At 42.4% G+C, this 23,787-nt stretch overlaps 1 protein-coding gene across 6 annotated transcripts in view; it reads right to left on the bottom strand.

Annotated features, from left to right (window-relative positions):
* BMP2 (bone morphogenetic protein 2) overlaps nt 1–23,787 on the bottom strand; it is a 217,469-nt gene that overhangs the window by 86,774 nt on the left and 106,908 nt on the right. For 5 of the 6 annotated variants that reach the window (XM_017821790.1, XM_017821793.1, XM_017821794.1 and 2 more), the window contains one exon: nt 12,501–12,615. The gene's annotated coding sequence lies outside the window, so the exon portion shown is untranslated. Of the gene's footprint in view, nt 1–12,500; nt 12,616–12,959; nt 13,065–23,787 lie in introns of those variants that run through there. The other variant, XM_017821796.1, reaches the window with a different exon arrangement.

The raw sequence follows: 23,787 nt of genomic DNA, 5'->3' as shown, positions 1-23,787 counted from the left end.
GTGACAGACACATTTGTGGGGATTTTAGCTGGCCAGAGCTCTCTGTGTTTAGGGCTCCATCTCATCTCACCTCTCAGTAGTGTTTTAACACCATAACTCATTACAAGGTCAGGCTCTCAGCTTTGGTTTTATGTTTGGCTGAAATATTTTCACCTTATTGCCATCTATGAATCCTTACCAGATATCTCAATGTTTGTCTTTCTTTTCCTAACTCAGTAAAGACCCCGTGTTAAATCCCACTCAGTCACACCTGTTAGATAAGGTGACTCTGAGCACAAATCTTTTCCTTGGCCAATTCAACTAAATTTTAAATGTCCCAAAAAAAAGGGGTGCTGCTTGGGCTATGCAGAGTCTGCTCCTGAGCTGGAGGATAATCCTGGACAGTTTACCTAATATTTCTGCACCTCCACATCTCTACTTGTTGGTGATTTTACAGACAAGACTGTAAGTAAAGTTGTATTTTAAAACTAATGAAATACATTGAAAACAAGAAAACCATTTAACTTCCTGCAAGCAGGAAGGGAACCTTTGAGAACACATGGTAATAAAATAAAAGGACATGCTTTTACACTGATAAAATCTGGCCAGAGAGGAAATAAACTTCATTCAGGGTTTCTTCCTTTTGCCAAGACCCCAAGCAGAGCAGCAGATACTGCACTGCAGATTCAACACTGGAGAAACAGCACTACAGAATCCCTTGCAGATTATATGGCAAATATTTTAATTCCTCACCAAACAGGTTGAAAGGTTTGGGGGAGAGCAATGTTGGAAGGACTGTGGCAAATTTTCATCCAGATCTGAATATACATGTGAAGAAGTCCCTTTCAAATCACTTGGATATACTGGTAGAAAAATGAGAAGCAGTAAAAGTTTGGCTTAACTTTTTGTTACTAAGGTTTCCAGGAATTTCTCTTGCTTATGGATAGGTGTCCTTTCCACAAAGAAGCCCAGAGGAGAGCTCTTGAACTAATATCCCCCAACTCCTGCTGTCCTAGACAATCACTGGGGCTGACACACTCTGATCATTAATTCCTCAGCCAGGTCCTTGTTTTTCCCAAGTGATCCAAGAGCTGTCAGTGGACAGCAGTGAAAACCAAAATATTTACTTTGATACAAAAATTGTATGTTCTTTACCTTCCTACTAAGAAGCCAGATGTCCAACCTGCTCTATTCTTAGCTCTGCCTGGTTCCTATGGGGACCATGTGACAAATTAGCTTTCCCCAGCTGAACTGCACAGTCCTGTCCTACCTGCATCCCTAAGAAATTCCTGTGCCTTTCTTAGGAGTTTATAGCTCCTTTCATCTTTCCAGCTTCTTTTCCACTCCTGTGGCTCATGAGCACAGAGAGCAGAAAGTCTGGAAAAAGGAGCAGCAGAATCCAGCACTAACCCCACAAGAAATGGAGAAGTAAGTGATAGGAAATTGGAAGATTATTTATAAAACACCAAAATAACTTCAGTTCCCTCCAGTTCTAATCCTCTTATTCATCTTAAAGACGAGACCACCTCTGTTTGGTTTTTTGGAGATGTGTTTGAGTTTAAGGTTCCCTTTTAATTATTTTTAAAAGGCTGAGGGGAAGGTTGGAGAGCTCTGAGCTGCAGGAATAGAAGCTGTGTTTATTCTCCTCTGTGTGAGGCTCTAACACTGCACACACTACAGGGGGCACATAAATCAGTCTGGCTGAGCAAATCAAGTGCCCTGGAGCACAACACAATGGAGGATACCTGGAAGTCCCAGGCCCAGTCCCATCCCCACTCCAGCCACTCACCCTGGCAGTGCCAGCAGGGAGCTCTGTATTTACTCTCTGGACAGACTGCAATCTTTCTTCCTTTGCTCAAAATATTTCTGTGAAGAACACCTACAGCATTTGTGTTCAGTTTCCCTATTCAGTGTCTTTTTAATTACTTTTGAGATAAAATGTCTCAATTAGGCAACTGTTTGTTTTCATTAAGGGTTCAGTTTGGCTTGCTTCCAAGTAACTTTCTGGGCAGTCAAAACAGTAGAAGTATTGTAAACCAAAAAACTGTGTCCTAAAAGATAGATACATTTGCAGTATTTGCTGTTGAACAATCAGCCAATCCCAAATATTATGTTGTAATTTTGAGAACTAAAATAAAATATAACAAGTTTCAAGTTTCCTTTCTACACTCACATCTTTACACAGTCTGTTTTCTGTATGTTGAAAGCGCTAAGTTTGATAAGAAATGCAAATATAATGTGTGCAACAACAAATGTATCACATCAGACTCCTGCAGCCCATACACTCAGACTGCACGACACACTTGGAAGAGAAAATCATTTTAGAGTGTCTCAGCACGGTGGGACCCATCCACAACCTGAACCTACCAATCAGCAGGATCTGAGTAATAAATGAGCCCACTTACAACTTCTCCAAACCTTATTTAAACCTGCAAAAGGTGATGCAGAAGAGCACTGTCAGCCTGTATGCTCTGAGACAAGTTTTCCAGCTCTCAAGCTGGCAGGGCCTGACCCTGTGAGCTGACACACAGCCCCGCTGTGCGCTCACAGCTGCCTCAGCCCCAGTTAAATCCAGTTGTTCTTCCACAGCCCCAAATCCTGCTTAACTTCCCTGGGTATCCTGCATTCACACCAGTGTGCAAAGAGCCCCCAGCCAGGGGCACGGGGCAGAACCAGATCCTATCTGCTCCCTGACTCTCTGCAGCACCTGGAAATGTAAATGCTTTCGTTCCACAGGGGTTTCTAAGAGAATTTATTTGAAGCCTGAAAGTGATAAAGGGTAGTTTAAAATTTTCTATAGTAAACAATTACACATCCAGTATCTGTTTATCTTGTTCAAAACCAAGCTTTTTAAAAATAAAACAGTAAGAACTCTATTTAAATATTCAAAACTGAGATTTTTTTTTAACAAAGTCTGCTTACAGAAATCAGAAGGCCATTTTTTTAAGAGAATAATACAATTTCATAGAATTACAAGCATCTCTATGAAATATTTGCCTGAGTTTCTGTGTAGCTGAAAGTGGTTACAAAAAGAACAACCTCACAAATGCAGAATCACACTCTCAAGATCAGGCACATCTTGCTCACAGTTTCAGTGGTTGCCCCATAGTACTTCTGGGGGCCACAAAATGTAAAAAACTCTAAAAGCAAGCAAGCATGTTAAGCCAGAGATACTGGGGAAAACCCCAAAAATCTAAGGCAGACTCTTTTGAATAATCAAAAATACCATCAAGCCATTTCACACACACGACATGTCCATGATGGAGTATTCCAAGCAACTAGTAACAATAAGGACATGAAAAATAAAAACACAAGCTATTTGATGTGCATAAAAGAGGTTTTCACAAAGCAGGAGGTTTCTCAGAGGGATTCCAAGTTAAGCTATCTACTGTCCCAAAGGAGAACTAGCTACTGTCTGTCATCGGTGCACTACTAACAGTTTATTAGTCTGCTGACATCTCCATCTAGAAAATACTGGTAAATTGTCTCGGGATGAGAGGCAACAGCGAGTGAAAAGGACTTGCTGTGATGTGGTGGTGGCAAGCAGGATTTTTTAGACATCTACACTTACTTTTGTGATAAAATGCTTCTAAGATGGTGTCACTTCCCTCCCAGACAGCCCAGCTTTTCTTAGCGCCTGATACGGGATCGGTGACCTTCTGTGAGTCGGAGCTAATCTCAGGATATGGCACATCTGTAGCAGGAGGAACAGCTGAGCAACACTTGTCCAGGCATAATTGAGCCTCAAGATTGCAGAGCAGTGCGTGATTAATTGGCTGAAGGATGCCTGATAAAGGGCAAGAGGATAATGACCTGCCTGGGTCAATGGGAGGTGCTCTGCTTATCTGGAAGCACAACAGGCATCAAGAGAAACGCTCCTGATCAAGGTCACAGGGAAAGGTGACAGATTCTGTGTGAGTGTGGATTTGAGGCATTTCAAAATCACATTCCATAGATGTGCACAGGGGTAAGTGTACTTAGGAAGAGAATTTTAATGCCTTTTATGGTTCTGGTTCCATGACCATTATTCCCAAAAGTCCTGCCTTGAAAAGATCCACTGATCAGCTTCGCAAGTACTTCCATGTCAACCTAGAAAAGGTAACACTAAAACAAGACGATTCTCACTTGATTTCCATGTGGATATTCAAGCTTGTTCCAAGGTCCTCTGGGAAGCAAACAGGTGATGCTCCCACACTGGAAAAGGGAAAAGAACCACGTGGAACAACTCTGGGCAACATCTGTGGAGGCACAGACCTGTGACTCTTGGTTTAGCAACTACTTTGGCTCTCCAGGCCTGCTCTGCTAAGCTGAAAAGAACAGGTATCACTTCACACATCTGGCTTCCCAGCAACCACAACAACCTCCTTGGTGTACTCTCAGGGAAGGGAAGCCTTGGACATTTCTAAGGATGGACTTACAGAACAAGTGCTGAGTGTAGGTACATCACAGTCTTGTTCTTCAGTCCACCAGGATGTGGAACAACTACATCTCATGCAAGAAGTTTGCAGCAACAAGCTACTGTAAATATCAGCTGGGTAGGTTCAGGTAAATGTAACAAAATGATGGCAAACATTCATTTAAAATGATAGAGAGAGCATCAAACAAAAGATACCTTTTTATGACACAGCCCTGCAGAGGATTCCCTGATCTTCTGAGACACATCTCCCTCAACAACCTAAGCAAATTTGGCTGTCTAGATAGAAATAGCCCAGGGGGTTCACACTTGGCTTATCTACCAGACCTCCTTATGGGAACAGGTCTGGTAGACCTTCTCTTCCTTATTTTTTGGATGAACAATTGTTTACTCAAACAGCTCTCCCTCTTTCCTGGGTTGATAAGAATTTCACCTCTACCAAACACCTGAACAGGTTTTTTCCTCTTCGACTCTAAATACCCATAAAAGAGATTCTATGGGAGCTGAGCCCTTTACACCTCATGACTGCACTCTGGCTGCCTCTGCTCTGGTGATGCTTTTTTCATCTGCCACACAGATTTTCTCACGCTGAGGTTACTGCTCAATTACATGTTGCTTTTGGAAAATTGAGAGGATGGCAGTTTATTGGAAATAAGTGTGAGGTAGAGTCCTACAGGGAGGGAAGTCACTCTTTGAAGCTTCAGTCAGCATCAGTTTATACAGGCCACACAAGAGAAGGTGTGGTGGGTCACCAGCTGACAGATGCTCAGAAGAAATCAAAAGTCATACTGGTTTTGGCACAAATACAAATGGGCAAAGCATCAAGTAGAACAGGATTTTTAGTCCTTAATGGAAAGTTTTCCACTTCAAACAACCACAACAAGTAGGAAAAAAGAGCTTAAAAGCCATTCAGGACCAAAATAGTCAGAGCATGAACAGTAACAACGAAGGGTTTGCAACGCTGAGAATTTTCACAATTATCTCCTCCCTCTCTGGGCAGATGTGCCCATTCCAATGAGTGAACCCTGTGATGCTGATGGGATGAGCCAGGCAAACGGGAGTTCATGGTTTCCCACAGTTATCCCATTCCTTGTCATGACCACCTGCAGCACGTGTCTTCTGAGCCAACTGGAAATGCCCAAGTTGCCATGAGCAATCCATACCCTCACTCTGAGAATAAAAACACGATTCAAAGGGGGCTGCCCTTGAACACTGGCACAAGTATTGCCCATCTCCAGGGAGAAAGGATTTGGCTACTTCCTGTTTTGCTCAAAGAAGATTTATGGCTGATCATCATACAATAAGTGCTAGGTAAGGGTTATTAATCTTTCCAAACCCACTTCACATTAGTGACTAATTCAAGCTTATTTGGTGCATAAATCACACGGTACTAAAGCATCATGTTTTCCCTCCTCTTTGGCTGTAATTCTGAATCCTTGAGGGTGTTCTTTTACAAACCTGTAAGCTATTTATGTGGCTCCAAACGTGCTGAGCTGAATTCTAATTTATAATCCCACTTCTTGCTCATGCAGCACTTTCCCTCTCCCCAGCACCTGGCTTTCAAGTGTCCCACTTTGTAGTGCACGGCCCTCCAAGGAGTTTTCAATAATAGACCTCAAATCCAGCTCTAAAAGCAGCTTCCCTCAGTGCTACAGAGCACGACAGAGCCCTCACATGCTACTGAAGCACAGAGGTGAGAGGATTAACTACAGGAATTTGCAAGGTGGGACTCATACAGAAAAGTTCAGCACTATTTCTGTCTGAGCTTTGTCCTCATACAAATAGTTTGGTTGTATTAAAAATGCACATCAGGCTTATAGAGGGCATTTTGCTTCTTGCTCTGAGGACCATGGTGTTCTCTAAAACATAAAGCACTGAAGACATCTTCTCCTCCTCCCCTGGACATGGCTGTTCCCTTTCAGACCAAAACAACTGGCATGGCCAGAGCCGTCCGCACAAGGAGAACGCTGCTCCCTGCTTGTGGAGAACAAGAGTTCCATGCTCTGAGAACTAAGATTTTACATGAAGACACACAGATTGATATTTTAATTCAAATTAAACGATGCACAAACTGTACTGCCATGAGTGTGGTCGTTCTTCCTGCAACAACTCTCACAAACTCATAAAAACACATGTAATGTGACCTCCCATTAGGAGGCTGGAATTTATCAAAACTACATTTTGTCCTAAGAACAACAAGCTCTTCAGTTTCCTCTAGAAAAGTGCTTGGGGTTTTTACCTCTCAGTGTTGTTACAATTCACCAGTCTGATCTATACATAGGCTACAGTCACTAATTAATTCAGCCTACCACTCTTATTCAAGCATTTTATATTATGGAATATTATTCCACAGGCACTCTCTACTATTAAAAAATCACTACATTTGATTTTCTTCTATGGTCTGTGTTTGTTATGCCTTTGCCTCTATCTGAGCTTTACCACTAGACCAAGAAAGGCACAGATACAAAATACTTTCTCCCTTCCTTACTATCTTTCCATGTTCTCTAGACAAATCAAAGTGAGTTAAAATACATCCACAAAAGCAACTCCTGGGTGTTAAACAGATGGAGAAACCAGAATTGCAATTATTTCCAGAAATTTCCAGCCAGGCAATGCCAACTACAGTCCTCCTTTGTCTATAATAAAGAGACAAAGCCATGGCTGACCCAGCATTTTAGAACTGGGACACCACCTGCACTAGGATAAGGGACATGTTGGTCCTCCAAACACTTAGAATGAGAAGCACTGAGGAAAAGTCTGGCTTTAGATTAATGCCTCACTCTTCTCTGGTATTTTTCATCTCAAAGTGTCTCATGAAGCAAATCAATGTTATTATTCCTCCTTTTCTTGTCCAAGGCCATCTAGCATGGACACAAGATGAATGTTAGTGCTCTGAAATGCTGCTCACACACAAGCCACGCACTCTCCCTAAAAAAGCATTACAGGTATGTTGTCTCCAGAAACATGTAATCTGGTGTTCACAGTATGAATATAATACTAAGTTTGTAAAAGAAATTAAAGTAAAATAAGAGAAATTATAAATGTAAATTAAATAAGGAGCAACTTATATGGAGTGGCTTTTAAGGCATCTGTCTTGAGATCTGCAGTGCAGAAATAACATTGCTCTGACATCACAAGTATGTACTTCTGTGCATTGAGAAAATCCTACTGTTTATTTGGAACTTTTGAAGTCTAGTATCAATATAGCTTCTTAGTCCCCAGGGTGTCCTCAAGGTTTGAGATGTGTATTTTTAACTTCCATACTTACTGACATTCCATTCAGGCTGTTTGGCTGTTCTCCCCATCGGGGCTCCATCAGCCATCGCTCTGATTTCGGCACCACTGCGCTTATTTGCTTTACCATTTCCTAAACCCGTGTGAAGAGGTGTGGCCTGCTCTGGCAACCAGCTCACCCACACAAAAACTGTGTTAACTCACGAGCCAAAGCTCTTTGAGGGCATTTTTCTACCTTTTAGCATGAATGCAGAATATTTTAGAAAGTTTGCATAAAACAGGGTGATCCTGGAAGAGGACAGAATCAGGTTCTGTAAATCAGATTTACATTCCTGATTTACACCGTTGGATTTCAAGGGTGCCATTAGGGAAATACAGATCATGTCTGTCAAAGCAAATGTCACCACTAGATTTTAATAAGGTAAAGAAGATTCAGGGCTTTCAGAGCCTGGCATTTGATGCCACCATCAGAATCAGAAATGCAGCCAGGAAGCAGCAGTCCTCAAGGTGGCACTGCTCAAGTCCTCTCTATTTCTCACCTGGATGGAAGGAAGGTTATGACCACATGAAATTTGAATTTATTCTCACTGGTATCAGTCTTGATGACAAATAACTATTTTCCCAGCAAAATTCTTCTCTCTGTATGACATCACTCACAATATATCCATCCTGATACTGCGTGGAAAAGTACCAGACACAAGTAGGGCCTGGTCTTGGCGGGGGTGACTAAGGACAGACACAGTTTGGATTTCAGCACTGCCCAAGTCATTGCATGTTGTCCTCACAGAGCAAAATGGAAAGAAGAAAAGCAAGCTGGACACTCCAACCTAGTTGGCAGGAGCACAGGAATTTTTTTTTTTTTAGCTGCCATAAAGACCTACTGAAACAAGAGCTTCCCAAATCTCTGCAGGTATGTCTGTGACTTTTCCATCATCAGTAGCCTGCTGCTTAGGGAAGCAGAGCATTAGGCTTTCTTTAAAGGAGTTTTAAAAGCCCCTCTGTTCACTTTCAACTATTCATCACAGTCATTCCAAGTTCTCTTTTGCACCCCCCCCTTCTTCTTACTCACATCTGGTGCTGCAACCATAAATAATGAAGGAATGATGGAGATACTGGATGCTCTGTTCCAGTGTCCTCACAGGCAACCGTTCAATTAAGTTGTTACATTTTCACCAAATGAACATATAAGAGAAGGGGTGGAGGGACAATGTTTCCCATTCTAGAATGCAGCTTTTAAATAGCACTTTATTAGCAGGGTCAGTAAGCACATAGGTTGAAAAATAAATAGCATATTTTAAAAAGAGGATTTTCTCCCCCAGTGAGTACATTTGCATTGAAAACTCCAGAGAGAATAGACAAGAATTAGCAAAAGCATTTCAGGAAGGGGTGATCTCTGTCAATAGTTGGGTCTCCTGGCAAGACCTGGCATTTGCATCTCCTACATAGCAGAGGCTGAAGTGGGAGAAGGCTGGTTTTAATTGTCTTTGCTGCAGATGTATATGACAGAATGTTGTCCCAACACAGGGACAGGAGGTTACACAGACCACATCGGACAGTGCTTGGTGAGCACTTCTGTAGCCATGTGGCATTCCCTCTCTGTGTGAGCAGATCCTATTCCGTGATTGATCTATCTGATTATGGAAATGGAGGGAAAACTGCAACCAGTTCTGCAATTTTTCCAAATGACAACTGAAATGACACTGGCAGCACTAGGCCAGTTTACCTTCCATGTCACTCTTCACCAGAAGCTCTTTACTGCTGGCGTATGAGCTTCTCTGGGGAAGCCTCTGTAAGTGGGGACTTGAAGAAATGGGATTTGGCCAGTGGTCATTAAAGAGTTCTTTAAATGCAGGGTTATGGAAGATGGCACTTCCAATGGTGCAGGCAAACTGTTCAAGTATGAGTATTTTAAACTCTAGAACAAAGCTGTGAAAACTATGTTAAGTCTCCTTTCAAAACTCTCCTTCCCGTACACTTATGGTGAAAAAAATCTTACGAGAATAAATACCTTATGGCCTATCTTCTCTGTAAAGGCTATTTTTGTTTATCATTGTAATATACTCATTCTGGGTGTTTTCTGAAGATGTTTTTGAGTTCCAGTGTCTTGAGGACAAGTACCACTGTAGTATTTATGTACCTGTGAGAACTGACCACAGAAAAAATGTTCCAGTTGTATGATCCACAACCTCACACAAACCAAGTCTTGCACACAGCTTAAAAGAAATGAATCTCAAGGGCTGGTCATCACCTCTAGAGTTCCCAGGGAAATCAGGAGAAATCTTTCTAACTGCGTCAGTGGATATTAGGCCTTTACCTTTCTTGACTGCCCATCCTAATTTCTCAGCCTTGTTTTAGTGAATACTCATAAAAAATTACTTGCATGCACATATAGCAAGTTGCCTGTGCACTCAGACAGCAAATGGAATACATGGAACTCCAGAAAAAGGCAAAAGCTGTAGCAATGTAAGATAGTAAAGCATTTGGAGTGGCTCCTGGCAGGGAGGCACTCAGAGGTTAAACTGGACTGCAGTGAAAGAAATCACTGCTGAAGAGTTCATTTATTTACGCTCCCATTAGAGGAGCCTACAAAGTCATACATCAACAGAAACAAACCATTTCAGTGCGTCCCCTGACTGAACATCCATCAGTGAATGTGATCTATGCCAGCCAGTCTTAGGAGTGACAAGATATTATTATTGTAGTGCCAAAGGAGGAGGGGGCAGGGGAAGGAACAAAAAGGAGAGCTGATCCTTGCCTTAACAATGAGCCCCTATTCCCATGCACTGCACCTGAGCTCCAAGGCTTCAATCCCAACAATCTTTTTCCATTGGCCACAACAGCTAAGCTGTGGTTGCCTCACACCTGGGGGGGCACCAGTTCTCCATGGGGTGCTTCCCTGTTTCCTTCAGAGGAGCCGCTCCTCTCGTGGCATCTCTGGCTACTGTATCACCTCTGCTAAATAAATGATATCATCTCGCTTCTCAGCACACAAGGCTTTACTCCTTCCCACTGTTTGCACTCACTGTTTATTTTTTTAAGCACCTAACCCTCTATTAATCCTCCAGACAGCACAAAGGATCCATTTGCCAGAGACAGCAATTAGAGCCGTAAGCACTCAGGCTTCCTGGGAAACACCTGTTCCATGTTCAAACACCCACAGGAAAAAAACACAGCAAGGACAAACTGCTGGTGGAAATGGAGAAAAATGGGAGAAAACTCCTGGTGTGATGAGAGCTACCAACCTTTGGACAGTGATCCTCTCACCTTCTTCAATCCATAGTGCAGATAACACACACAATACCAAACTCACCCGCCTGTGACACTTGGTGGGCTCCTTGTGTTCCTCCTCTTCAGCTCTCAACAGAGTGCAGAAATGTGCAAACTACTTAACTGAAATGTTTTTTGCAGGTATTTTCTTTATTATTTTTCCCTTTGCCCAAAATTTATATTAAAAAAGGCTGACAGCATCTTAAAACCAGAAATATTTTAACCAGCTCCATTTCTGAAACATCAGCACCAAAACTGTCCCAGGTTTTGCATTTTTTTTCTTCAAACACCACCAAACATCTGTCTCAACTTTTAAAAACTAGCATTTTAAGAGAGCGTGAACATGGATTTGAGCTTTTGTAATTCTTTTGGTCAGTGATATAAATGCAAAAGCAGCCTTTGTGTAAACAAACACATGAAGAAAGGGTCAGTAACTAGATGGTTGTTGCATTTAGCTCCTTTGAATACAAAGGTAAGTGACAATAAACAAACAGAAATACCAAGTGGCATAGCACCGCTCTGAAGCATTCTCTGTTTTCATGAAATGAGCGAAAATTATGTAGCAAACAGATTGTACAAGCACCACAGGCAGTAACTAAAGCTGGAAGAAGGCCAGGCTCCATTAATAGCTGCCATTTGATCTCGTGTGAGATCCCTGAACACCCAATGCCTGATGAAGTCAGTGGAAAGGCTCCTATGGATTCCACGAGGTGCTGTATTGAACCCAGCACAGCTGGCAAATGGTGCAAGGAACAGAGCTGATGCTACAGCAATTCAGTTCCTCACCACACTGGAAAGCAGGCTGTGGTAACACACCCCATAACCATAATTCAGGACTGATCAGCTTTTCCCCTTTCCAGGGAAATCTGTTCTCTTGAGTACTTCTAAGCCTCTGAAATTAATGGGATTATTCAAGGAGTAATGCACCACAGAACCTGAATATTTATGGTAAGTCTACCACAGCGATTTCCAATGTACTGTGATCCAGAAATTCTGAATAAAACATCAAGAACGAAAAGACAGATCTTCAACTGATATAAATCAGCTGCTTCCCTTTCAAAGCTATGGAGCTGCAACAATTTGCAACTAACAAAACCACAGCTTACCATTTGCAAAATTAAAATAATTTTTGCAGAATTTACAGCCAAGAGCAGACCTTTGCTTTTATTTTCTTACTGTAAAATAATAGTGCCTTTATTGTAAAATAATAGGTCATTTCTGTGCCACGAATTTTTACTTATCACAAGTTACTAAGTTTTTACTCATCACAAAACTTAGGCATTGTAAGAAACTATTTGGACTCCAGTTGATTCCTTTCAAGTTTCACTGCTTATACATTAGTTACTTCTTTAAGAAGGCCCCAAAGGAATTGAAGCATGTATTAGGTAAGAAAATGCATACACAGGAATAATATACAACACACCTTTTCTTCTCTTTTCTAAACTCCTTTTGGAACAGATGCTTTTAACACCGCATAGAAACAAATGCATATATGTGTGTGTGTGTGTGTAATGTATATGTAGATCCACAGCTTTATTTGTCTACATGTATGGTTATAGTAACAATCTTCCTTTCATGGGGCTCATCAGTCGCAGGTTTTACTCACCTGATGGGCAATTTGCCATCGGGGCCGTCCTGTCTGTCAGCACATCTTATCTGCTATCGTGCCTGTCTGCAGGTCCATACTCACAGGTAAGGAAAGCTTGGGTAGCTGTCTCCTCCTAAACACAATAAAATTAAAGCTGTAATTAGCAGCCTGCCCTGGACACCAGGTTACATTCCACACCACATGGAGAGCCCAGGCAGGAGTGGAAGGTCTATTGGGACAGTATAGGAGCCCAAAGGAGAAAGCTAGCCCTGATGTGGGCAAACTTGGAACCAGACTGCAAACAAGTAGGTATTACAGACAGGAGCTTGTGCTTCAATGGCTCTGATATTCCTACAAGACACTCTGGGTGGAAGAAAGTGGGTTTCAAGAAAATGAATTCACATGCAGGTATTTTCCTATTAAGGCCTGTTAAGGTAAAAATGGCGAATAAAAATAGAACAAACAAAGTATTTTTACCTTTCTGAAAAAGGAGATTTCGATAACTTAAAAAAAATTGCAGGAATTCATTAAAAGTATATCAAATACTGTTAGGTCTGTGCATATGCTGCACACAGGTGAGCCCTGTGGTGGGGCTGCAGGAGCCGGCTGGAACCTTCTGGAACCAGCCATGCCTGGCAGGGGCAGCCCCAGCCTCCCCTCACAGCTCCGGGCAGCCCCCTCCTCTCCTCACAGCCCTCAGGGACACCTCTCTTCTCCTCATAACTTCAGGGATCCTACTCTTCTCCTCGCAGCTTCAGGAGCCCCCTCCTCTCCCCACAGACCTCAGGGAGCCCGCTCTTCTCCTCACAACTTCAGGGAGCCCCCTCTTCTCCTCACAGCCCTGGGCAGCCCTCTCCTCTTCTCACAGCCCTCAGTGAACCTCTCTTCTCCTCACAGCCCCAGACAGCCCATTTCTTTCCTCATAGCTTCAGGGATCCCCCTCCTCTCCTCACGGCACTCAGGGAGCCCCCTTCTCTCCTCACAGCCCAGCGCAACCCTCTCCCCTCCTCACAGAGAGACCTATGCCAGGCACCCACAGCCGAGCAGGGAACAGCAGTGCTGCAGTTCCAAAATAACGAGAAATCAGCCACAAATGGGTCCTAAAGGTTTGCACAGGAGCCGAGCTGACAGCGGTGGCTAAACCCACCCCATTCCGCATTAGCAGTGACAACCTGCAGCTTGTTGCCCACCCTTTTCTCACAGACCTCTGCTGGGTGCTCTGAGGTGACTCCTGACACCCAGCAGCCCAGGACACACGACAATCTTACACTTCTAGAAGAAATTTGGGTTCAGTGATGCCACTTCCCAGCCAACAGGGATCATCCATCTTAATTAACCAAACTCAAGCAAGCAGCTATGTCAAATGAATTAGCAACATGCACGTAATCCCATCACAGGTATTCTTGGAGTATCTGCGCTCCTCCTGACAGATCTGTCATTAACGCAAACGTACTTTAGCCCTGCTTATAATTGAAACCTCGCTCCTGGCCAGCCACTTGGCTGGGAGAGCCAGGAGAACTACTTTTTCCATGTTCACAAACATCTCTGCCAGTCCTCCGTGTCACCACCTGATTAGATCTCTGGCACCGTGGGCTCTGCTTTGGCATGGAGGGGAGCATCACCTCACCGGGCCTGCCTAAAACGTGGACCTGAGGTTGAAGGCAGAAGAACAGCACATGTTCCACACACTAAACTCACTTTTCTGCAGATCAACTGGTTTTCCCTTAGTAAAAAGGAATAATTAACTAATGAGATCAATCAAGAACACAGGGTACCTAAGCTACTGTTCCTTCCAAACCTCACCTACGTATCTGATCAGTAAAAGTGAAATAAAAAAACAGACACCAGTCTCTGGTTCCACCAAACCCTCCCTGAGCCGACAGAGCTGCTGAGCCACACAGAGAACGTGTGAACACAAGTTCACACCTTGGCCAAACCAGGGCAGACACTTGGGAGGCAAAAAGTCCATCCCAGTGTCCTTTTTAATGCTTTTCTCTGAAATGGTGCCCATATTTTAATGTAAGTAAAATAATGTACTCTTCCCCATGCTCAGCCTCAGAAACTGCTGAAACATTTCTGCCAGTCGTTTCCGAGGGAATCCAGCCTGCGGCCGCCCTCAGCGTGGATGATTTCAGCACGCATAATAAAGGTTTAACAACATTAGAGGCTGCCACAATGGAAATTGTTGGGCTTTGCTGGTTTCACTTATAATAATGAAACTTGGTTGAAAGCTAGCAGCATTTTGATGTAGTAGTTTTACATAATAAAGACCTTTTTTTTATGAAACTAAATTGTTTTGCAGCCGAATGTTTTAACTTCCCAAGTTAATCTTGACTCATACGTTTTATTCTCACCGTATCACTGTATTTCATTGTTTCAACTCATACATACATTACATGAAAACAAATGTTAATATATACCATGTGTGCATACTGCTATACCCTAGTGAGTATTACACTGCTATACTGTACCATATGATAATAGCAAATCACTGCTATCAAACGTCATGTTTTCAAATTTCAGAATCAAAATGTTTTGACGCTTCCAAAGTAAAACTTCTCAGAATATTCCCTTCACAGCAAGTGCCCAACTCACTCCGACCTCAGCGAGCGCCTGATCTCCTGATGGGGTGTGCAAACCAATTTTGAAACTGCGAATTTTATTTCAATAAAGTTCTAGTTTCCAACTAATTCTACCAACAACATCTAAACAATCACTCTGAGACTCCAAAGTGCTTGAGCAAACAGGTCAGCATCTGTGAAAATTGGGCATCTGTTCATTGAGAAAAAAAATGGGTTTTCTTCCTCTAACATTCAAAATTGTGAGGTTTTTATTTTTCTTTAATACTGAACAACTTTGGCCAGGAAAAAAACATTTATTTAGCAATGCTACCATTGGGCAGTTTGTACCTGTGTTTTTGTTATTGATGAGGATGTTTTGCGGAGCTTAAGTTATTGAAGCTTCACAACCTGCGTAAATTGTTCATATATAAAAGCAGAGTAATCATAACAGTAAAGCTGGAAAGACTTTCATGTGTTGTTGTTAAACATTAGCAGATCTCTCCCATATATCCGTGGCCTTCCCCAAGGTTCTCGTCACTGACTCTATCCCAGTCTCCATCATCTAAGAAATAAGATTCATAAAACACAAACCATGACCACAAAACAGACCCAAAGCTTGTTATGAGATGTGCAGAGTTCAGCTGAAAATCAAACATCCTCAGAGGAATAGTCAGAAACCTGGTTTGGGGAAGCACGTCTGGGAGTCATATTGGCATGGAAGGAGACTGAGGCCATCACTGGAGTTTACTGAGAGCACCTTGGGACAGAAACTGCCCTGGCTTTATCTTCTCCTTCATTTCCAACAAGTTACTAGTTCTTTTCTACATTGAGTACTTTAATATTTTACAGACATCTCCCTTATGTAAATATAGGCTGGACATTCTGTGCTGTTTATTTATAGTAGGTTATTCCATATGCAGATCCATGCAGTGTCTGCTGGTAACATCCACTGCTTCTGCCAACAATCCATGAACCAAACAACTATCTGCGTATTCTCCTTCGAGCTACTCACAAGGCCCTCCAGTGCTCATTCTTCTACTATTGCCACACAGCCTTGAGAGTTTAAAAAAAATAATCTGAGAGAAAATAAAAGCCATATGGGATAATTCTGCTGCTGGCATGGATCATCCGAACTCCACTGCAGTCAGTGGGCCTGATTTTGACATCCTGTAAATGGTCACAGCACCAATAAAACCAAAGCTCTTCTCCATGTTCCAACCCACCAACACTCTACTTCCCTGCTCAAACTCCCTTTTTAATCTCATATCAATAACTTGAGTTCATGCAGTCCAACAAATAGAGGGAGAGATCTACAGCTTTCTTGGACACTTGTGTCAGAAGGCTCCTGCCTTCCAGGTAAACAGCCCAGTCCTCAAATCTCCTTCTCATCACTTCCTACATGATTGCTACACATCTCCTTGTTTGTCTTTAATACTTTGCATGGACAGACCTGTTGTCCACTTCTGTTGTAAAACAGTTTATATCGGAGACTCCCTGTGTATTGGGGTGGTAGGCAGTGTCTTAACTTGTCACAAGCTGCAGCTTCAAAAAGCTTAATAAACTCAACTGAGCAACAGCCTAAAAAAGGAAATAAAAGATTTAACAGGCTGGTATTTCTACCCCCTTCTGCTTTCTAGGAAAGACAAAATAAAACCCAAGCAAGCAGTGTCCAAACTGGAGTGCACGCACGGCCCTCCCCATTAACTCGGTGTTTGTCTGTGTTACCTACGAACCAACGTGGTTTCAATTTAGCTTCTTATTAATCTCGTGCATTTCTTTCAACTGCTATTTTAAAAATAGAAACTTCATGTTGAACATTTTAATGGCATTAAGTTTCAAAGGCAACAAGCTGCTGTACTGATTTTTTTTTCCCCAAAAAAACTTTATTGCCAGATGTAAGTATGTGTGATTATTGATATTCTTTGTTTTCCCACAGGTTTCCTTTTTCCTTATTAAACAACATATCTGTATTTAAGCAGCTCCATGGAAGTTTGTGAGGTCCATGAGAAATCACTAGTCACCAGCATGCAAATCCATCTCGTCTAACTTCAGGTACTTTACTAAAATGCTTAAATTAGGAGTTCACCTACCCTAAATTCCCCTTACACTCAGTAGAAACAACTACAAGACTGTAGGTACTTGCATCCCATCTAAATTTCTGAATTGCTTTCTACAAGTAACTTATTTTTTCTTCACTGATTACCAAGGGCTCCAGGCCCACAGAGCAATTAGGTCTCCAATTTAAACAATTAACTAAGAATCTAATGCAAACTGGGATGAATCCAGACTCAGGGTCCTCAGCAGGAGCAGCAAACAAGCAGATAATCTTTCAGGAGCACATTTTTGTTTTAGTTCATGTATATAATTTTAAATAAACTTCATGACTGTTCTGCAGTTGCAGTGGACAACCTCATCTCAATGACTGTTTCAATGGTCCTTGGGTAAGATCAAAAGCCAAACATAGTCAACAGAAAAACAGCTAAAATTTTGGTAGGTTTTGGTGCACATCAGGTTTGTGTTCAGCTCTGCTCAGCCTTCTCCCCTCCCTCCCAGAGACAACCTCAGGGGACCACAGGCACAGAAGGCACTGATTTCATAAAGAACAGGATTGACTTCTTCATGAGTAGAGACATATCTGCTCTAGAAAAACGGGTACTAGTTCATGTGGGGAAATATGGGAATGTAAAAACAGCCGTGAATTCCCACCCAAGAGTTTTACAGTCTGGGGAGATGGCAGAGGATAGTCCTGACCCTGGGGAACCAAGGGAAACCTTCCCATACAGCTGTTGGTTAACCGGGCGATCAGCGATCACACCGATTATAACAATTTATTAGCAGTTCAAGAGATTCCTTCCCACCCACATCTGATAGTTCCCATCTCTCCAAAGAGGCTGCAGCCACACAAGCAGTGGATTCAGCATCCAGAGCAGCTTCTTCCACCACCAGGAGCTCTGCTCCGAGGTTCTGGCCCTTCTCCCATCACCTCCAATAACTCATTCCCACCACCCTGCCAGGCGCTTCCGTTCCTTCCCTTGTGCTAAATGCCAAATCAGCTGTTTGTGTAGCTGTGCTCTGAGGGAGCACAAATTTCCAGTGGGGAGATGGGAGCAATAACCTTGGTTTCTATCAGTGTTTTCAAGCAGTTGCCAGGGGTCCTTATGAGGTAAAATAAACAGCCCTAATCTCCAACTGCCCAGCTTCCCTAACACACAGCTGGGACAGGTAAAGGGACCATTAAGAGACAGAACTGTTCTTTCCAGTGTATAGGAAAAATGCACCTGATGGGACTGATCCAAAGCCCGCTGGAAATCAGTAAGTGGACTCCCACTGATTTCAGGGAGCTTTGGATCTGCTCTACAAAGCCAGGCAGCTGCAGAAGCCGCTGGAGTCAAAGGAAAATATGCTCCAAAGGAATGGTGGCCCTGTGGTTGAGGCACTGGCGTGGTTTCAAGGGATTTGGATTTAGTCTTCACCTCCACCATTCCTGACCCTGTGCAAATCACTTAATTTCTCCACACATCAGCTTCCCCTTTGTAAGTCCAGGTATGTAACCTAGGGATGTAATCCAGGGATGTCTGAAACAGGAGACAAATTCAGGGAGACAGCAGCACCACCTCAGCATCTCAGTTACTCTTCCTCTACCCCTCTGTGGGTCCAATAAGGTTTGTTACCCCCCAAACACGGTACAAAAGTTAATGTCAAACCACATGCTGAGCTCCAAGTTCCCATCTCCACACCCACAGCAATGCCAAGAGGCTTCTTGTACAGATAGTTTAGGCAGGTTTACAGGAGCTGGGACAGCAGCATGGACAGAGCTGCATGACCTCGATCCAGCCAAGCAGAGGAGCATTTCTGTGACTCTGGAGTGTGTGACCAGACTCATAAAAGTGAAGGTAGCACAAACAGAATGGGTCTCCTGGACTGGAGGTTTGGGAGAGGTGTTTTCATGGAGTTTCAGTTATTTACACACTTGCTCAGAATAACCTCCCACCAACAGCTGGGGCTTCTGGCAGCCAAATGCAAACCATCTATTGTAATATTATTCTTCTGTTGTAGGAAACAAACTCTTCCAAGCAGAAGAAATTCTTTAAAAAATAATCCGAGCAAAGGCACAAATTAAACCCCAGAAATTAAATACTGAAATAATTTTTACAGCATAGAAAGATCAAACTGCAAACAAGCTGCAAAAGCCATTACTAATTTAACATTCCATTATTCCTTTTCTTTTTTTTTTTTTCCAAAGTGTGATTCTTTTCTTCAAGCCAAGCATACTTTGCTGGGACCAAACCTTCACATTAGATTTTCTGTGCTGTGGATTTGATGAGATAAAGTAGTTTCTTAGGACCAACAAATCACTTCATTAAAGAAGCCCGTTCATAAATATTCTCAACAGCAATTAATGTCCCAGTGTAAGGAACTCATTTTGTGCCTCATTTCTCAGTCAGGCAAGGCCTCTCCTCCAACACCAGGACTGCAGTAGAGGGTCCTAATTTTGAAGGACAGAGAGGAGCCACCCTGTAGCTCTCACCATTCCCTCCACATGAGCTGTTTTGGTTCTTCCAGGCAGGAAAAAGCAGTCGAAGGTTGGACAGAGCTGCTCCCCCTCAAGTTCTCAAGCCTTGTGAAAAATGGACCATTCGGTGGTTTTCCAACTGTGTCTCCAGTTTGGGGATCCAGGACAACTCCCAGCATTTCTCCTCAGCAGAGTGAATGGAATTGCTGGTGGCACACAGGAGCTGGGCTGCCCCAAGTGCATTTATTCACCTGTGCATCACCAGGAGGTTATGATAAAGGTATCCTCACTCCTGGTAGGTGGAGGGAGTAGAAACTATCGATTAAAAAATTGGGATGGCAAAGGGATTTTTCACACCCCTCAACCTCATGTGAGGCTTTGCCCTGGGAGTGCCCCAGTGCACTGAGTGACGGGGTTTTAGTCAGCCCCTGGCATCTCTCAGGGCTGTACAAAACCCCAGAGCTGGGGTGGTCCCTGCTGAACAGAGATCTAAAGCAGAAACTCAAGATGCATTAGAGAAGGTCACTTTGGACTTTTCTCTGCAGATATTAAACAAATGTATCCCACTAAGATGCAGTATAATTCTCTTGTGTTTTGACAGGAACACACAGGCACCATTTTGAGATTGTTACAATAAAAGACAATGTGTAATATTCTTTAAAAAAAATCCCAGCTTTAGTCCTGCTCTTGTTGAAATGAGCATTTTCATCTTGTTTGAGCAATATTATAATGCACTAAAACCACAATGTGCTAGAACAGAGAATGAACAAAGCATTGGGATGCAGCAATTTACTTCAAGCCAGTGTCAACTTACCAATTAAATCACTTCTGAATACTTTATGGGGCTCTAACCTTATAAACAAATCAACAATAATCATAAAGGTGCAATTCTTCAAGGCATAGGTGCAATTCTTCAAGGCATTTCCATCTTTGAAAAGTCCCTCCCTTTTTGCAGGGAAAATCCTCTCCTTGCCATTCAGAAGAAAGAGAGAAATAAACGTGAGTATATGAAGTGATTATAAAAAGCCTACTGAACTGGAGCAACAATAATGCCTCAGTCTTGAAAACATAGAAAGCAAATGCAATTTTACATTAAAGATCTGAAAACAAACTCAAGGCTAATATTTTCAGGGGAAAAAAAAACTTTGATCTCTTTTTCTTTCCAGGGGGGAGCCAATATCAACACGAGTGATTTTGTACGATATTCAGGAGTCTTTATGTGGGTTAATAATGTTAAAGTTATTCCACTGCTTTTTCAAACTTTTCTGGAATCAGCTCCTCGGTGAAACAGGGCCCTATTGAAGACTCTTGAATTTGCATAGCATGTGCAAGACATTTAGATTTATATTCCATGTTAGGCTTGGTGTTTAGAGTTTACTGGGGCATATGCAATTCATTGGCTGCATTGTTATCTTCACAATGAACAAGCACCCTCACTTCATCTGCAAGAAATACAGCCTTAAATGTAGAAAATTAAATTTCCACGAGAAAACGTGTTCCATGAAAATTTCCATCGGTAAAGGCTCAGCTCAAATGAACTAAGGCTGAAATACTTTGATTTGAGCCTACCTGGGTACCATGTGACCTATGTCATAATATCATTAAAAAATTATTACTTTGAAAGCACTGCTGTAATGACAACTATTCCCATCACAGCTCTCTCTCTAAAAGCCTTTGGGTGTGTTCTGGGATGAATTTGCCCACACAAACTGACAGAATCCGCCTTGAAGACTTTACAAACTCCAGAGGTAAAGGAAACAATTATCTTGACAAGACCGTTTTCTGGTTTCCACAGAAATATTGATGCTGAACGCAGAAAGTCACCTGAAGAAATATGTAGTCAGTGGGTTTGGTTTGATATTTGTGAGACACCGTAGTTCACATTTGTCTGGCACCACCGGAGTGTGGATTTCCAGTCTCCACATTAAGTAGGAATTGTGGGACAGGGCAGCACAACGCAAGGGGACAGAAGAGTTTGGCTGTGATGGCAGATGTTGAAAGGCAGAGGGAGCATCGCTGCTGTCACCGTGTGGGTCAGAGGGACGCACGGCAGGAAAGAGATCCAGGAGAGCTGAGAAAAGCAGCACCTACAGTGAATAGAGTGAGTTAATTTGGGCAAAAATGAGAAGAAAGTGAGCCACTAGAAAAGCCCACCAAGGGGAGCCGTGAGGACAAATAAATGTAACAAAAAAAGTTTGTGGAAGAGATTGTATGGTGCAGAGCCTGTGATAGCAGAAGGCTGGATCTGTGTCTTAGCAAGTCTCGTCTACTTTTTCTGTTCCAGCTTCCTTCCCAAATCCCTGAGCCCGCGCCATTACACTGAATGAAAGATTTGCCAACAGGATCAGCCCAGCTACAGCAGAACACATGTGCTTTCTGCAGGGCGAGAGAAAGGAATTCATGGATCATAAAGGACTGACTACTGTGCTTTCCATTTTCATTTCTTTCATTAAGAACTTAATATCTGTTTTCTTACTGTTTCATTAAACTATAAAACTTTCCTTCAGGCCATTGGCCTTTTCTTCTCAAAGAGGTGGCTAATTTGGCTGTGGAGCTGGTGGTCCACAGGAGAATCAAATGCATCTCTTCAGAAGACATGGGAGATGTGCATTGCAGCACCCTTTGAAACTGCTCCTGTCTTTACTGAGGAGTTGTATCCACCAAATCAGGTTAGAAAACTGGATCAAAATGGACAAATATAAATATATATATTATGGTGGGATACAGACCATCTGAATTTAAAGCAAATTTGGATCCAAGTGAAACTGTGCTTGCTCAGATGGAGCAGTCAGAGATTTTAATTCCATAATCATTTCAGATGTGCAGCTCCCAGTGAGAAATCAAGCAGCAGCTTTGCCTTCAAACCCCCCGTCTCTTGTCAGTATAAATAACAGTATTAAAGACCATGGGGGGCTGCCTGCTCCTTTATTTACTGCAAACCACTCCAGCTCCATTATCTGTGTGTCAGTCACCTGTGTCACGCTGAGCACTTCTTCTGCAAACACAAGAGCTGGTGATTTTTTTCCAACTACACAAAATAAATCCACAGGGAGGATGTGGGAATAGAAACCCTGTTCTGACAGTGTTGAGGGGAGAAGGTGTAGCTCTGTGTCCAAGGGGGCTGCCATGTCTTTGTCTATTTTTTAATATAAAATAGCTCACTGACTTCAGCTCCGGTATGCACCTCAGACAGAGATCAATAAAAAGTTTGGTTTCTTTTTTTTTTAATCTTATGGAATAATGCTAATAATTACCATGAGTATTCCCCAGCACAACTCACTCCCTCCACATTTGTGGGGAGTGGTACCCCAACATTATCTGGAGATGATATCACTACACAGGTTAAAAAATGAAAAATTAAATCCAACATTTAGACTAAAATAACCCAAAAGGCCTGTTTTGCCTTGGCTTAGAGACAGAGGTCACAGCAAAACATAATTACAGACACCTAATAAAGAATATACAAAACATCACCATCACTCCCACATCACAAAATCTGGTGACTATCCCAGCTCTGACCAACAGCTTGCTGTAAATCTGATGTCATATCACTGAACTAATGATGTAACGTGGACTCATCCCTTTGGTCTTTGAATAGAAGGTGGACACCAGTTCTAAAATATATTCTATTTTCCTCCAGATCATTAATGAAGAATTCATACCCATCCAGGCACCTTGGTAATATGGGTCATTGCTGTCAATCCAAAAGGAGATGCTGTCATGCAAAAATTACATTTGTCTACTAGACTTGTTATTTTTTCCCTAAACTTCTGTAAATACAGCTTCAGTAACTATATTGCAAATAGGTCAAAGACTTTTTACATAAAGAGATGGATTGGGGATGTGGAGAGGAAAATAACTGTGAACAGCAAAGAAGGAAGAGAATTTATACAATGGGACTTGTAAGGCTGAGAGATACTGGAAGAAAATAACTAGAAAGACTATGAGAAACATATCTAAAATAAAATAACCAGTAACAAAGAGAGTCAATGGATATGACCTGTTGGAGTGAGTCCAGAGGAGGCCACCAAGATAATTAGAGGGATAGAGCACCTGTGCCACAAGGAAAGGCTGAGAGAATTGGGATATTCAGCCTGGAAAAGAGAAGGCTTTGGGCTGAACTAATTGTGTCCTTCTGGTACCTGAAGGGAGCTGACAACAAATGTAGAGAAGGACTATTTACAAGAGCATGGAGTGACAGGAAAAGGGGGAATGGCTTCACACTGACAGA

The sequence above is a fragment of the Lepidothrix coronata genome, unplaced genomic scaffold (genome assembly GCF_001604755.1).
Source record: "Lepidothrix coronata isolate B3197 unplaced genomic scaffold, Lepidothrix_coronata-1.0 Scaffold92, whole genome shotgun sequence".
In the NCBI taxonomy this organism is placed as follows: Eukaryota; Metazoa; Chordata; class Aves; order Passeriformes; family Pipridae; genus Lepidothrix; species Lepidothrix coronata.
The sequence above is the reverse complement of the archived record's forward strand: the minus strand, read 5'-3'. Positions and strand labels throughout refer to the sequence as shown.